Source organism: Patiria miniata, unplaced genomic scaffold, assembly GCF_015706575.1.
Source record: "Patiria miniata isolate m_02_andy unplaced genomic scaffold, ASM1570657v1 HiC_scaffold_6, whole genome shotgun sequence".
NCBI lineage: Eukaryota > Metazoa > Echinodermata > Asteroidea > Valvatida > Asterinidae > Patiria > Patiria miniata.
This window is the reverse complement of record NW_024037073.1, coordinates 25,900,235-25,917,370: the sequence shown is the minus strand read 5'-3', so window position 1 is coordinate 25,917,370 and position 17,136 is coordinate 25,900,235. Positions and strand designations below refer to the sequence as shown.

General features: G+C 39.0%; 1 pseudogene; it reads right to left on the bottom strand.

The window, feature by feature from the left end:
* Positions 1 to 4,914: 4,914 nt before the first annotated feature.
* On the bottom strand, positions 4,915 to 12,593 carry LOC119742913 (annotated as a pseudogene).
* Positions 12,594 to 17,136: the final 4,543 nt, after the last annotated feature.

Here is a 17,136-nt window from a genome sequence, read left to right as displayed (position 1 = left end):
TCCAGGGTGGGAATTTTAGATTTTAAAATTTTATTACTTTTTTGGGTAAATTAAATCATTATAGTTAATTTCGTAACCTTTAAAAATTGTGAAATTATACTTAGTCCAATGGTATGGACTACTGACTCTAGATCTGAAGGTTGTGGGTTCAAATCCAGGGTGGAAATTTTAGATTTTAAAATTTTATGTCTTTTTGGGTAAATTTAAACTTCATAGTTCATTTCGTAACCACAAAAAAGTGTGAAATTATGCTTAGTCCAATGGTATGGACTACTGACTCTAAATCTGAAGGTTGTGGGTTCAAATCCAGGGTGGAAATTTTAGATTTTAAAATTTTATGTCTTTTAGGGTAAATTTATATTTTATAGTTAATTTCGTAACCACAAAAAAGTGTGAAATTATGCTTAGTCCAATGGTATGGACTGCCGACTCTAAAACTGAAGGTTGCGGGTTCAAATCCAGGTTGGAAATTTTAGATTTTAGATTTTATTTATTTTTGGGTAAATTGAAACTTCATAGTTAATTTCGTAACATTTAAAAATTGTGAAATTGCACTTAGTCCAATGGTATGAACTACCGACTCGAAATCTGAAGGTTGCGGGTTCAATTCCAGGGGGGGAATTTTAGATTTTAAAATTTATTTCTTTTTGGGTAAATTTAAACATTATAGTTAATTTCGTAACCACTAAAAAGTGTGAAATTATGCTAAGTCCAATGGTATGGACTACTGACTCTAAATCTGAAGGTTGTGGGTTCAAATCCAGGGTGGGAATTTTAGATTTTAAAATTTTGTTACTTTTTGGGTAAATTAAAACATTATAGTTAATTTCGTAACCCTTTACAAGTGTGAAATTAGGCTTAGTCCAATGGTATGTACTATCGACTCGAAATCTGAAGGTTGCGGGTTCAATTCCAGGGGGGAATTTTAGATTTTAAAATTTATTTCTTTTTGGGTAAATTTAAACATTATAGTTAATTTCGTAACCACTAAAAAGTGTAAAATTATGCTTAGTCCAATGGTATGGACTACCGACTCTAAATCTGAAGGTTGCGGGTTCAATTCCAGGGGGGGAATTTTAGATTTTAAAATTTTATTTCTTTTTGGGTAAATTTAAACTTGATAGTTAATTTCGTAACCACTAAAAAGTGTGAAATTATGCTAAGTCCAATGGTATGGATTGCTGACTCGAAATCTGAAGGTTGTGGGTTCAAATCCTGGGTGGGAATTTTAGATTTTAAAATTTTATTACTTTTTGGGTAAATTAAAACATTATAGTTAATTTTGTAACCTTTAAAAAGTGTAAAATTATGCTTAGTCCAATGGTACGGACGGCTGACTTGAAATCTGAAGGTTGTGGGTTCAAATCCAGGGGTGGAGTTTTGGTTTTTGAAATTTTATGTCTTTTGGGGTAAATTTAACTTCATAGTTAATTTCGTAACCACTAAAAAGAGTGAAATTATGCTTAGTCCAATGGTATGGACTGCTGACTTGAAATCTGAAGGTTGTGGGTTCAATTCTAGGGTGGGAATTTTAGATTTTAAAATTTTATTATTTTTTGGTAAATTGAAACAATATAGTTTATTTCGTAACCGCTAAAAAGTGTGAAATTATGCTTAGTCCAGTGGTATGGACTACTGACTCTAAATCTGAAGGTTGTGGGTTCAAATCCAGGTTGGAAATTTTAGATTTATTTATTTTTCGGTAAATTGAAACTTCATAGTTAATTTCGTAACATTTAAAAATTGTGAAATTATGCTTAGTCCAATGGTATGGACTACTGACTCGAAATCTGAAGGTTCTGGGTTCAATTCCAGGGTGGAAATTTTAGATTTTAAAATTTTATTACTTTTTTGGGTAAATTAAAACAATATAGTTAATTTTTGTAACCTTTAAAAATTGTGAAATTACACTTAGTCCAATGGTATGGATTACTGACTCGAAATCTGAAGGTTGTGGGTTCAATTCCAGGCTGGGAATTTTAGATTTTAAAATTTTATTACTTTTTTGGGTAAATTAAAACATTATAGTTAATTTCGTAACCTTTAAAAAGTGTGACATTAGGCTTCGTCCAATGGTATGGACTACTGACTCGAAATCTGAAGGTTGTGGGTTCAATTCCAGGGGGGGGAATTTTAGATTTTAAAATTTAGTTCTTTTTGGGTAAATTTAAACTTGATAGTTAATTTTGTAACCACTAAAAAGTGTGAAATTATGCTTAGTCCAATGGTACGGACGGCTGACTTGAAATCTGAAGGTTGTGGGTTCAAATCCAGGGGTGGAGTTTTGGTTTTTGAAATTTTATGTCTTTTGGGTAAATTTAACTTCATAGTTAATTTCGTAACCACTAAAAAGAGTGAAATTATGCTTAGTCCAATGGTATGGACTGCTGACTTGAAATCTGAAGGTTGTGGGTTCAATTCGAGGGTGGGAATTTTAGATTTTAAAATTGTATTATTTTTTGGGTAAATTGAAACAATATAGTTTATTTCGTAACCGCTAAAAAGTGTGAAATTATGCTTAGTCCAGTGGTATGGACTACTGACTCTAAATCTGAAGGTTGTGGGTTCAAATCCAGGGTGGAAATTTTAGATTTTAAAATTTTATGTCTTTTTGGGTAAATTTAAACTTCATAGTTAATTTCGTAACCACTAAAAAGTGTGAAATTATGCTTAGTCTAATGGTATGGACTGCCGACTCTAAATCTGAAGGTTGCGGGTTCAAATCCATGTTGGAAATTTTAGATTTTAGATTTTATATATTTTTGGGTAAATTGAAACTTCATAGTTAATTTCGTAACATTTAAAAATTGTGAAATTACACTTAGTCCAATGGTATGGACTTCTGACTCAAAATCTGAAGGTTGTGGGTTCAATTCCAGGGTGGGAATTTTAGATTTTAAAATTTTGTTACTTTTTGGGTAAATTAAAACATTATAGTTAATTTCGTAACCCTTTACAAGTGTGAAATTAGGCTTAGTCCAATGGTATGAACTACCGACTCGAAATCTGAAGGTTGCGGGTTCAATTCCAGGGGGGGAATTTTAGATTTTAAAATTTATTTCTTTTTGGGTAAATTTAAACATTATAGTTAATTTCGTAACCATTAAAAAGTGTGAAATTATGCTAAGTCCAATGGTATGGACTACTGACTCTAAATCTGAAGGTTGTGGGTTCAAATCCAGGGTGGGAATTTTAGATTTTAAAATTTTGTTACTTTTTGGGTAAATTAAAACATTATAGTTAATTTCGTAACCCTTTACAAGTGTGAAATTAGGCTTAGTCCAATGGTATGTACTATCGACTCGAAATCTGAAGGTTGCGGGTTCAATTCCAGGGGGGGAATTTTAGATTTTAAAATTTATTTCTTTTTGGGTAAATTTAAACATTATAGTTAATTTCGTAACCACTGAAAAGTGTAAAATTATGCTTAGTCCAATGGTATGGACTACCGACTCTAAATCTGAAGGTTGCGGGTTCAATTCCAGGGGGGGAATTTTAGATTTTAAAATTTATTTCTTTTTGGGTAAATTTAAACTTGATAGTTAATTTCGTAACCACTAAAAAGTGTGAAATTATGCTAAGTCCAATGGTATGGATTGCTGACTCGAAATCTGAAGGTTGTGGGTTCAAATCCAGGGTGGGAATTTTAGATTTTAAAATTTTATTACTTTTTGGGTAAATTAAAACATTATAGTTAATTTCGTAACCTTTAAAAAGTGTAAAATTATGCTTAGTCCAATGGTACGGACTGCTGACTCAAAATCTGAAGGTTGTGGGTTCAAATCCAGGGTGGAAATTTTAGATTTTCAAATTTTATTACTTTTTGGGTAAATTAAAACTTCATAGTTAATTTCGTAACCTGTAAAAAGTGTGAAATTATGCTAAGTCCAATGGTATGGACTGCTGACTCGAAATCTGAAGGTTGTGGGTTCAAATCTAGGAAGGGAATTAAAGATTTTAAAATTTTATTTCTTTTTGGGTAAATTGAAACTTTATAGTTAATTTTTTAACCAATAAAAACAGTGGAATTATGCTAAGTACAATGGTACGGACTGCTGACTTTAAATTTTAAGGTTGTGGGTTCAAATCCAGGGTGGAAATTTTAGATTTTAAAATTTTATTTCTTTTGGGTAAATTGAAACTTGATAGTTAATTCCGTAACCACTAAAAAGCATGAAATTATGCTTAGTGCAGTGGTTCAGACTGCTGACTCTAAATCAAAAGGTTGCAGGTTCATTCCCACGCTGGGAATTTTAGATTTCAAAATTTTACTACTTTTTAGGTCAATTGAAACTCTACAGTTAATTTTGTAACCACAAAATAGTGTGAAGTTGTGCTTAATCAAGTAATACGGACTGATGACCCTAAATCTGAACTTCTGAAGGTTGCTGGTTCAAGTCGCACAGTTGGAGTTTTAGATTTTAAAATTTTATTAATTTTGAGGTCAATTGAAATTTATATTTTTTTCAAGTTTGAAACCAGTCCACACTTCTAGTCTAGCAAAAGCCAAAAAGTAAAAAAGCAAATACTTTTAGCTTGAAGCAAATAGTGAAAGCATTTGCTCTCATTTTTATTCATGCAAATAAAAGTTATGCTTAAAAATATGTAGTAAAAAAAAAAGCAAATGCTAATTTTTATACATACGACCAAATGTTTCAATGTTAATCATAATTGCATCGTTTATGTTTTCAGTAATAGATTTGAGGACCTACATGGATCTGTTTGGGCCTACAACGACGCCCATTCACTGAGCGGATTCGGGATTGCCCATCGAGAACTCGAAAAGATAGGAGAGACCAAGGCCAGTTGCTTTGGTAAAATTTTTCATTCAGGTAAGACAAACTTCCATGAAGACTCAACTCATTAGTTCAAGTCCCCCCCCCCCCCAACTAAGCCCTAAGACAACACTGAGTGTACACTGTTTACAAAATATGTCCGGTTTTATTTAGTTAAGTGGCTTTCAGGCTGTTAGTTCTCCCACATTTTAATGGTGGTCCCTCATTTGGCATGCTGTTGGAAAGAACCAATTTTCAACTTTTGTTCTTGTGAAAATCCTGTTGCGTGACATCACAGCCTGTGTTGTGATGTGAATGAGTTCTACCTGATTGATAAACGTGACCCGACTCAGAGGTGGCATGTCTTGGTGACAGTCCCTCGCTTGTCAGTTGGTACAGAATGTCATTTGGTGACAAGTGAACGTCCTTATCCAAAGTCAAGGAGTCATGTCCCACAGTATCTCCGGGGTTATCCACGATGTTGCCGAGCGGCTCCGAATCCTCCTCAGACGTTATCGTCATGACGACTGTCTGCTCCATGTTCCCAAGGGTGCCCTCCGAGGACGACATCATGGCCATGTGTGAGATGTCCTGTGATTGGTCAGCCAGGTCTGGTACCAAGACTGTAGATTCAGCTGCAGATTCCTCGGGGGCTGATTTGGATAATGCGCAGGCCTGAGTGTACAGTCGTAGCTGTGCTAGATGGTGGTGCAGCAGCTGGGTGTGCTCCTCAGACATGTGTTGCAGTAACTCTTGCAAAATGGACTGGTTCTCGCTGTCGTTGGTCAGACGTTTCAAACTGGACGTGTGAATCATGGACAGCTGCTGCTTGAGTGACATGTTTGTGTTGGACAAATACTCAACCTGGAGGGCAAGACGGATGGGCAGAGAAATTATTTGTTTACAGATGGAATTTTAATAGACCAATCCATTAGGCTCTGCCCCATGATGTGTAACCAATCACAACCATGACATGTACAGCGCACACCAAAGTCTGACATTTATGCACTTCATGATGTGTGCAGTTGGAGCATGAATGCTTAAGAAGGCACATGTGTTGTTACCCAGTTATTTAGTGCAACTAGAGTTTGAGTGAAACCACGAATCCTCTACACAAGGATAAACGACACATCTGAGCTTGTGTACAAAATGTGTGCAACGGTTTGTCTGCATTTATCATAAGCAGCGTCAGTGCAAAAAACAACGTAGAACGTGTAGAAAATGTAGAGCAATGACAACAACAGTGCACACCATGATAGCCCACAGCCATGACAGCTGGCATCCTGACAGAAATCTGACCACTGAAAGAACGCAGTCGCATTAGTGTGCCTGCATTAGTTTTGATCAAGGTATGTCCCCCCTCCCACTTTTGAGAAGCGATTGACGCCCTTGGTACCTGTTGCATGCAGGGAACAAGATCCAAACTCATTGTTAGACCAAGACCAGATGGAATGCCCACTCACCTTTGTACGAAGCCTTTCTATAGTGCCTTTCATTCTGTGCTCTGTCTGGGCCCACGTGGTCCGCTCCTCCTCAAGAGTCTTCTCCAGACTTTCCTTCTCCTGCAGCAGCAGCGACAAGTTGTGCTCTGTGTAGCAAGTCTCGTCCTCCAAATCCTCTTTGCTTCCTTTGTCTGGTATCTCAATAAGGACAACTGTTTACGAGAGGGAAAGGTTGAGTAATTATCCTGGATAATGATTCCTGTAATAATGAAAGTCGGTCATCAAAAGGTCACTCCAGGTGTGGGCTACACAAAGAGGGGAAATGATGGGAGGAGTTTATGGAGTAGAAAGGTCGACATATATGTTGCGCTTGAATGGGACAGATGATATGTAGCGGTAAAAACAGGATACAGGCAAGAAAGTCCAAAGTGATGCAGTGTGTCAAGAACATGTAATTCCTTGTAACTGGGTGCAAGCAATCACTCACTTTTTCAAACCGTATTCCTAACATTAGGTGGGCAAGGTGAAGGACAAATGCCAATATTTCATTAATTGTTGAAGTCAGCTCTCAAAATGTACTGCCACCCTGACTTATTAGATTTTTTTTTTTCCTGAATCCTCCAAAATTCAATCAACTTAAATAACGCCAATGGCACACCCTTTGCACCTTGTAATTTCAATTTGTAAAATCCACTGTCAATATTGGCCCTCATCCACCCCAACCCCCTAAAAAAATGCTGAACTTTTGGTTGTTGTTTTATTTATTTTATTGACCAAACAAGTGCAGGAGTGAAGACAACTGTATTAAACATGCTGTTGTCTACCCATTCCCTTCTTCCATATGGATTCACGATATATCAATTGAAAACAAAGTGGGGGGTGGGGGGGGGGGGGGGGGGGGGGGGGAAGAGTTCTTCCTTGCATCAAATGCCTGCCCCTTGGCTTTTTGGTCAGCTTCTTCTAATTATCCTTCACTGCTGGTGGCATTATCCACCTTAACCTCTGCGTAGATGCTGAAGGATTCTTGGAGGGTCAGGGTTAATATTCTTACCATCTTACCTTCCCCATTGGCAGTGCTCTGGCTCGGATCATTGATGCAGGCATACTGGTACTCGATTTGCGGCTGCTGCCCATCAGTCTGCTCATAGCCCCGGGGATGATGTGTCTGTCTCCGATGGCTGCTGTGACTGGGGGACTATGAGGTGTGTTACCAGGCTGGCACTGTTGGGTGCTGGGTCAGTGTATGTGGTGAAGATCTAGTTGACATACTGGGTAAAATGGTGAAGTGAAGTGGTTGAGGATGATAAAATGAGACAAAACCTGCAGGGTTGCAAAAGATTCAATTTACACCGCAAATGTACAAGGAAAAATTAAAGTTCAAACTTAATTATTTTAAAAGACCCTAAGTGTTGGCATTTGATAAAATCCACCAAAATCCTTGTAAACCACCATACCTGCTCACAAGGTACATCAATTTCAACTGATTAAATTTATTTCATTGTTTCAAAGGGGACCATTACATTACAGCAACGGCATACTCAGTTGTCTTGAAACAGCACTGAAACTGCGAAGGTTAAAAAAATAAGTGCATTTTCAAACAGTTTGAGCCAAAAAGGTGTCTCTAATCATTCACAAAAGAATAAATACTTGAGTCAAATGTTTGATTGTGAAATTTATTTCAGAGAGTCTTTAAAGCTATAAATAAGTCCAATGAGCTCCAGAATTCAAGCATCAGGAATTTACAACATTTTCTGAGTGAACCATGGTAGTTTACCCACCTGTGCCAATGTTTAATAGCTTATCACTGTTGATGCAGTTTAAAGGGAATAAAAGTATGCTTGGAAGGTCTTAATCACTCTGTTTAAAACCGCTTGGAGTCGAAGGCGATGGTATTTATCAGGACCCAGACTCCAAGCGGTCTTAAACTTAAATACCGACCAAGCACATATTTATTCCCATTCATAAATACCTATTCGGTCAAAAAAATCCAAACCTTTTGGTAAAAAAACCTGATTTTGCTCAACAAGTTCACTTCATGTTTTTTTAACACCCCTCTATAGCTAAATAATGGAGTGTCCAGCTCGCGAGTAAGATGTTAACATCTCCTTTTTTGGAGATAGGCACACGCGTCGCACATACTGCGCGATGTCATGCAAAACGCACCTGGGGCGTTGCGTTGTGAATTTTAGGACTATGAAATACTGACTCACTGGTAGCATTGCGCATGCCTACGTGAGGACCAATAAAATGGAAAGAGGCACTGGATTTCATAGGAGCCAAAATTTAAAGTGAGACTGGAAAAGAGTTCAAGACCAGCCAGCCATGTCTTTATCATCGTTTAAGACCGGCCACATAGCAGCTTCTCGACCAATAGGAATGGATAAACTGCCATAGGTATTTATGAATTGTGGTTTACATGTATTGTACGTGCAGTCTGATGTGCCCACTGGGATAAAATGAAGTACATGATTGTAAAATTGACCATGACATACTGTACCCGAGTAATAACTATCTGTATTGTGGTCTCTGGATTACGGAAGTGTTGCTGGTAGTGCTTCATAGCCTTGTCCCTCCTGCTGAACCCGTTGTGACAGTGGTAGCAGTGCGAGTGGGCACCCTTGAAGTATTTCTACTCGTGAATGATGCCGTGGACGATGCAGGATCTACATCACCGCAATATTTTAAGACCTGGGGAGGGATACAGTAGAGGATTGGTTTGGCAATTTTGACAAAAGCTGACAGCTATATGCACTTTGACAAAACATGAACAGTGGATCTTTTTATATGGTTCTCTTGCTGTAACAGGCACAAGTAAGCTATTGACCTGAGTTAGGACTCTTGTTCAGGCAGGCCGGATGCAAAGTTTTTCCTGAGACACAGCCGGCGCTTGGGCATGGCCTGTGACAACTGAGTCTATCAAACACTGGTATCTGCTATTAAAGAATAACCAGCCCAGGTATCTGTCAATTTCATAAAACTTCAACAAATGCCACTATCTTGTCCTGCTGTCCACTGCCTTCAACTTATCTTAATTAACCCTCTGCCACATGCAGCACAGTGCATCAGGTGGAAAAGTCTGGTGCACTTTGCTGCATTTCAGCTATCAACACCAGTGCATTAACAGCCAGTTCTGAAACAATGAGAGCTAATCCCATTGAACAATGCCTCAGTTGTATCCTGCTGCGTTCGAGGACCACAGACTCAGAGGCAATTTGGCCTTCAGACTTTTGACCTGATGGATCTTGCTGCACTCGGCAGGCTTGTCACTTAGACAAGTGTTGCATTCAACTCACATGGACCTTAAAAGTCATCTTGTAGCATGACCTGTGAAGAGAAAGTGAAAAACATTGTCCTTTGGCTTAACCTAAAACATATTTCTTGGGATCCAGTCACATGTATGCAAGCGCTTGGTCTTGTTCCCAAATGCAAACTCACCCCCAAAGTTGATGCCTTTATCCACGTGCTTGACCCTGTAGTGCGCCTTGAGGAGAATCTCATCAGTGAAGAGACTGTCCTGGGAGCAGAATGGACAGTGCAGATGCGGAGCCTTCATCAAGGAGTGGCTACACTCCCTGTCTGTGCATTGTATGGGTGTCCAGTCTGCCTCGGCGCCTTTCATCCGCACTGATGGATGCGCCTATAGTTGCGAAAAAAAAAACATGAGAAAAACTGTCAAGTAAACATGTATGATGTAAAAAAAAAAATGTGAATGTATAAAACGGCTACGTCAATAAAATCAGTAGAAAATCTCATTTTCTACTCAAATCCAAATCTTCAAAGCAGTTTTCAACAAGGACAGCAAGGAGGTTCGGATGCGGTTAGGTATGGGCAGATCCACTCTTCGGCAGTGCAAGTATCTGCGCTCTCCCCGCGTCAGCCTTGAGGTAAAGGTACAGCTTGCTCGGGCCCTAGTCATATCAAGGGTACTGTATGGTGCCACCACCCTGTCGTTGAAGGCAGCTGGCGTCAAACGCCTAGACAGTTTTGGCCGAACCATTTGGCGTCACCTGCTCAACATCAAGTGGCAAGATCATGTGACAAATGAAAGACTGATAGAGATGATCGTCGACCGGTGGTGCTTCAGCAGTAGCACTGTGATGGAACGAAAGGCAGCATGGTTGGGCCATGTGGTCCGGCATGGCGGCATGGCGGCAGCTGTTGTGGATGGGATGTCAGTGGGATGTCGTCACTCCGTGGGCCGGCCAAAGATGCGCTGGGTGGACAACATCCCTGAATGGTCTGGGTGTGACACCAACGAACTGAAAGCAGCAGCACTGGAAAGACGGACTGTGGTGGGAGCGGCGCCAGTGATCCCAACTGTGTATAATTTGAAGCGGAGACCACGGGCAAATGCCTATGTCTAATTAATGAATGAATAAGTTTTCAAAGTGGTAGTTCATAAAAACCAGGCATAAAACATTTAACAAAGAAACCACTCGCAGATGGGATCTCTTTTGAGGCGGTGGAAGAGGTTTTAGAAGGCTTTCGTTGGGAGCCAACAGTCACCTCGGAAAGAATGTTGCAACCTGACGCTACTTCAGCGGTTGTGTACAAAGTCTATGGAGAGTCAAACAAAATTCAGTATTTCCTAACAAAATTGGAAATGTTTCTCAGTCCCAGATTCATGTTTTATCATTTTTGCAATGACTGACCTTCATTGAGATGATATATGAGGGAAAAAGCAGCATCAGGTTGCAACATTCTTTCCAACACCTCTGATTCTGAACCAACACAACGAAGTGATGTAGAATAGTAGGGAGTACTGAGTACTACCCTAGCAGTCACTCCTAGAACTATGATGCTCCGCGTAGCGAAGCCTCATGGACAGAGAACCTCGCAAAATTGTTGGCTACTACAACACACCAACTAAGTACAAAAACGTTCATCAAAACATAGACATTTTCTACAGAACCGCTGCACAATTTGCCCATAAACTCCATACAATACCTCATGACATACGCACGTAAGTTGCGCCTAACAAACATCGCTGGATTCTGTCGATTTTTAGGCCATAATGATGAAAAAATATGCCCTTTCCGCACTGAGCCAACCTGACTCTTGAAACGTGTACGCAGATTTGATCGATTGATGATTTTCTGTTCGCTCGGAGCACGCCGCAAGCAAATGATACGCTCATGCGTACAAGTGCAAGTACCGCTCCCCCGCAGCGTGCTCCGAGCGAACCGAAAATCAGTGATCGATCATTATCTTTGTGCACGTCTCTAGTGTCAGGTTGGCTCAGTGCAGAAATTTAAGGGCATATTTTTCATCATTTTGGCCTAAAAACCGACAGAATCCACCGATGTTTGTTAGGCGCAACTTACATGAGTATCCTCGACTCACCATAATTGAGGCAGATAGCGCGTATTGTCCAACGGAAATTGAATGCGAGTGCGTCAAAACATATCCTGGTCGTTTTTGGTGGACTGACGATATGTCATGAGGGATTGTGCTGCAATTAACCATTTTGTGGGGTTCTGTGTCTATGCGGCTCCGCTCACGCGGAGCATCATAGTTCTAGGAGTAACCGAATACCGTAGCAGCAGCCATTCAATATTCATTGTGAAGTGTCCAGAAACTGGACAATTTTACATTTTGCTTTCTTAAAATTACTTTTGCGACGAGGTGTCCAACTAAAGAATATAAACAATTGGTAATCCTTACTTTTAGGACCCCGTTCCTATATAGGAAGGAAAAGACTCACCAAAACAGCTGACTAAATGACACTTAATATGTTTGGCAGCAGATAAATTGACGTCCGAGTACGGAACTTTTCCCGGTTTAAGTTTGTGGAAAGAGGGCAGGGCTTTGATTTTAGAGGGAAATTGAGGGGTAAAAGATGACGATGACAACCAGAAAACAGACTCAAAAACCAAGATGGCAAACGTGAAAGCTCGATGCAATGAAAGCTCGATGCTGATTGGCTGACAAAAAATAAACATCTTAATTATTTTTTTTAGCAGCCAATCAGCATCAGGCTTTCATTATGTAGGGCTTTCACGCATGTTAGAACTACAACATGCATGTCTGACTGTGAAAAAAGGTAGGAAAGTCACATTTTTTTGAAAGTGCTTTCAAAACTACAACTATTAAACATGAGTTTATATGAAGAAAAAAGACTGCTTTAGCCTGCAAAAGTCAATTGGTACTGGACAGTCATCTGCAAAAGTCAGTTTTGAACAGAACTCGTAAAAAATAGAGGTGTCCTAAAAGTAAGGATTACCAAACAATTTTCCACAATCTCTTGGGTACCTACCACATAGATAGCCATTTTCAATAACTCCTTTGTCTTCAATAATCACATAAATTGGGGGGGGGGGGGGATTCAAGGGGAAAAACTCAAAAACATTGATCCCCATGTTCAGCGTAAACAGCGCCCTCCAGAAAAAAAGAAAACATGGGTTTAAAGGGTTTCTGAAAATTCGATTCATTCCCAGCTGCGGCTTTGTCTACTATAATTATTTGAAGATTATGAAATTTCCACACAGCTACTCAGAAAGCGTCAGTTGTCAAATAAGAATAGACAAATAGGTATTATTGGGCTTCCGTTACGGGAGACGTATGCGTCTCGTTAAAAAAAAGAAGGATGCCAGTTCAGTATGAACCTGAAGCAGTTGTGATCTGCGATGGAGGCCGATGTTTCGAAAGAGCTTGCATGCCCATCGAACGACACATGAGGGCAGCATTCAACAACATAAACACGCGACTGTACAGCGCTGTCTTCCGAGTGGCCGAAACTGTACCTGTTGTTACCTTTGCCACTTTCTTATTACTGGTACGTCAGTATTACTAATTTTATTTAACCATTTAATAAATGGTAACATTAATTTGGTTGTTTATATTAGCTATTGGTGAAATCTGCATTATTGTATTTAGTGAAACGTACTGCAAGAAGTGGCCATAGACGTACTGCGTGTATTGTATAGCGTGGCATCCATAGCCACGCACGGCGCGCTGTAGCCCCATAAATGTGGCCTATTTACTGGACTGCCTCCGTAAACATAGGCCACACATGATGTACAAAAATCGTGTCGACTTTGCCAAATTTTGATTTTCACATTTAGGCTTAGTTTGTAGGTTTTTTTTGCTTTAGAAGCATACTCACCCTCTTTATAGGCTAATCAGAAAGTGCTGCCTTTTTCAGATGTATATTTTTCGTGAAATTTCCAGATTCATTTTTACACGTTTGCGTATCAAAATTTCAACATGAAATTTCACAAAAATTAGACATCTGAAAAAGGCAGCACTTTCTGACTAGCCTATAAAGAGGGTGAGTATGCTTCTAAAGCAAAAAATCCTACAAACTAAGCCTAAATGTGAAAATCAAAATTTGGCAAAGTCGACACGATTTTTGTACATGTGGATGTGTGGCCTATGTTTACGGAGGCAGTCCAGTAAATAGGCCACATTTATGGGGCTAGGCGCGCTGAATCGCAAGGCACAAACCGCGCAGGAAAATCGTGGTTTCTATCCCAAAAATCCGTTCAAAATTGCAAAACGGGTGTCATTATAATTGAGAAAAAACTGCTTTGATTGTAAAGGTGATTTTTGAGCAATAAAAAAAAAACATTTTTGACTCCAATATGATCAAAACAAAACAGAGGCCCTACACTTCATGATCGCCGTAATTTTTCCCTAAATGACCTAAATCAGCCATCTGAAAGTGATATTTTGTCCTAAAAAGTCTAAATTAGCAGTGTCAAATTTTGAATTTTTACCGAGAAAACACTTACAAATTTTCAGAGCAGTTCCATAGGGTTTGTGCACAGTGTGACAGTGTGACAAGTGATGGCCAGGTATGGGAATCTTTCCCAATTAACATCAAAGGAAAGATTCCCATACACTGTATATGGCCATCACTTGCCACCCTGTGCACAAACCCTATGAGACTGGTCTGAAAATTTTTGTTTTTCTCAGTTAATACTTCAATATTTTCCTAGCTCTACTGAAAGGAACGCTGGAACTTCGGTACGCATTTTTCGTAAAAATTATTCACATTGCCAGGTTCATGGGTCGGTACGTATGGTAAACCTAGCCAACTGTGCAAACTGCAAAGTGACACGGTTCCTGTGCTGTGCTGACCGGCCAATGTGGCCGTCCGTACACGGTGACATTGTTGTAGTTCGACTGACCTATAGACCTTAATCAATGACGAAAATCAACATTGCCATTTTTCAACGGCATTAGAGACTTACTTGCAAATATTACCGAACTGAATTTTTACACTCTAAATATATTTCCATACCAAACTGTGTATTTCTTGCTATTTTATTTTTGATTTTACGGATGATCCTGCGGTTTTCTGATGAACCATTGCGCTGCCCGAGAAACGATTGCTTGTCTGCAGTTCATCATGAATCGATGATGATGTCAATTCAAAAAGTCATAGTCAGTGATTTCGAAAGTTTACCTATGGCAAAAAGTCGGATTTAGTGATTTCAAAAGTTTACCTCTGGCAAAAAAAAAAAAAAAAAACCTTTAGGTTTCTTTAAGATAATGTAAACTTTTCGAATTGATCAAATTAGGTTTTGCCCTTCACCGACGTATAAACACTGTATACTCAGTCTGTTACCTCCCGAGTGAAAGTTGGGAAAAATCAAGCCGGTGGGACTCGAACCCACGATGTCCAGTGCTTTCTAGTGCAGGTGTCTTACCACTCGACCACCGAGCTAACGGGATCTGTTGGCCGGTTCGATTTGAACTTTAGCAGCGGGTACCGCATAACTATTTATTGCCAAATCACCCAGTATTGCTGTTCCAATGTGCAAGGAAACAGGTCATCTGGTACCTTAGGCAACTCGTACCTTGGACAACTCATACATTTAATGTGACATCATTATGCCAACTCGTACCTTGGACAACTCGTACCTTCAATAAAGACGTCTCGTTCCATTACGTGTAAGTCAAGTCGTACTGAATCAATTAAAAGTACAGACTGCTCTTGCAATATGTGTTTTAATTTTGGTTAGGCTTAAAAAAAGAAGAAGTTATGTTGGCGTAACGGGCTAGAAAAAATAGGGTAGGTAGGTCTTTTTTTTTTTTTTTTTTTTTTTTTTTTTAATCCCAGCAACGAAAATGACATTAAGCCGGTAGTAGTACACGATAACAAAAGAAAACAAGGCTACACACAATATTTGTATACTTTTAAACTCATCATCAACCTTTCCAAAGGTACATATTAAAAAGCGGAATCCAAAATCAGACAAAATGTTAAATGTTATATGGACCCGATTCTTCCTTTGAAGTTTGTATTTTTAGCACGGTGTAACCCGCTTTTACACCATCGGCACAGCTCTGGGCGATTACCCCCAGCTCTAGACTCAAATTTATCCGCATTAAACGGTTGAAAATGACCGAAGATCCCCATTTGCCCTTGATGGAAACACTGTACGCTTCGGTACCGGGCGCCATGATGCGACGGCGTACGCGCGTAGCCACGGGCCGGGGGCTGGCCGGGTCGCGTCGGCTGCCGGGGTTACAGAATAGTATACCATTTTTAGAATAAATATATATCAATTGTTATCGTGTAAAATAGTGGGAAATTAATTAAAATAATTTATATTATAATGAACTATTTTTTTTAACATGGAATAAATAGCGAAGTATTTTCAATAGTGTACATGTATGTAGCAGTTCGCGCCGTGCAACAGTCTAGGACGAGGCTATACATGTACTGTACATGTACATGTGCATCTATCATGCATGCATCGTGCATCGATCTCCGCACGCGCGCTGTAGGCCTGCGCGATCTTCTGCATGTCCGTTGTGTCATGGAGAGGAAGGTGCAAAACATTGTGCACTCCAAAGTTCCACGCGCGCTATCGTCATACAATTGAGGAGAAACGGTCAGAAATGGTTTCAAAACGTATTTAAAATTCATTTCTATACATGTAGATTTTAATTATATTTCTTCCCTTAAAAAAAAAAAAAATATCCAGGGTCGGCCGCATTTTTAGGGTCGGTCGGGTTACGCCAACATAACACTTTTTTTTTTAGGCCTTAGTAGACTTCGCAAGAAAACGAATGCAGGAAATACTTTGACAGTCACCATATGTGAAGATGAAATGGTTACTCTCTCCTATTCATCTCAACATTTATTTCCATATTTCAAAGAACATTCAGGTAACGGAAAGATTTCCATATATACGAAGTTCACTAATTTTCGTCTGTATTGACTAACAAGCCCCCAGATAGCAATTTCATGTCATCAAAGTCAATTTGAGCAGTGAAAAAATACAAGCATTTTCTAAGAAAACACTTAGAATTTTTCAGTCCAATCTCATAGGGTTTGTACACAGGGTGTTGAGTGAACTTCGTATATGGAAATCTTTCCCAGGTAACTATACAAAAAGGTCAAGAAACGAATGTTTGTTAAAAATATGAGATTAATGATTATGTAAAGACACAACTGAAAAAAAGTAAATTTAGAGAAAGTAAATCTTTAAATTTGCTTTCTCTTATTTTGTATCTGTTAAGTGTTTAATTCTTTGCTAAAGCTCGTTCTGGATGAGAACATCATAAGCTTTGAACTTGCTACCTTGGTACTGGTGCACACAGAATGCGCATCGGGCACTGAAGCATTATAAAAAAAGTTTCCAAATATTCTTGAAGTAATAACTAACACTTCTTGGCAGCAATAATCCTTCTGTTTACAAAAAAGGACCACCCCACCCCCCCAAAAAAAATGTACTTAAAGAAAACAAAATAAAAGTTTCAAAATATTCTCTAAAGGGTACAGTCCATCATTTGTAAATTGTGTATTTTACTCGTTTGAAGCAACAAACACGCTCAAAATCTAAAGAAGGGTACTGAACAACTAATTTGGTGAAGTTTCAGCTCAGCTTCAGCTGTAGGCCTACATTTCGAGTAAAACAACATTCTAGGATTTCGATTTCAAATCAAAAGATGCTGAATCTTGT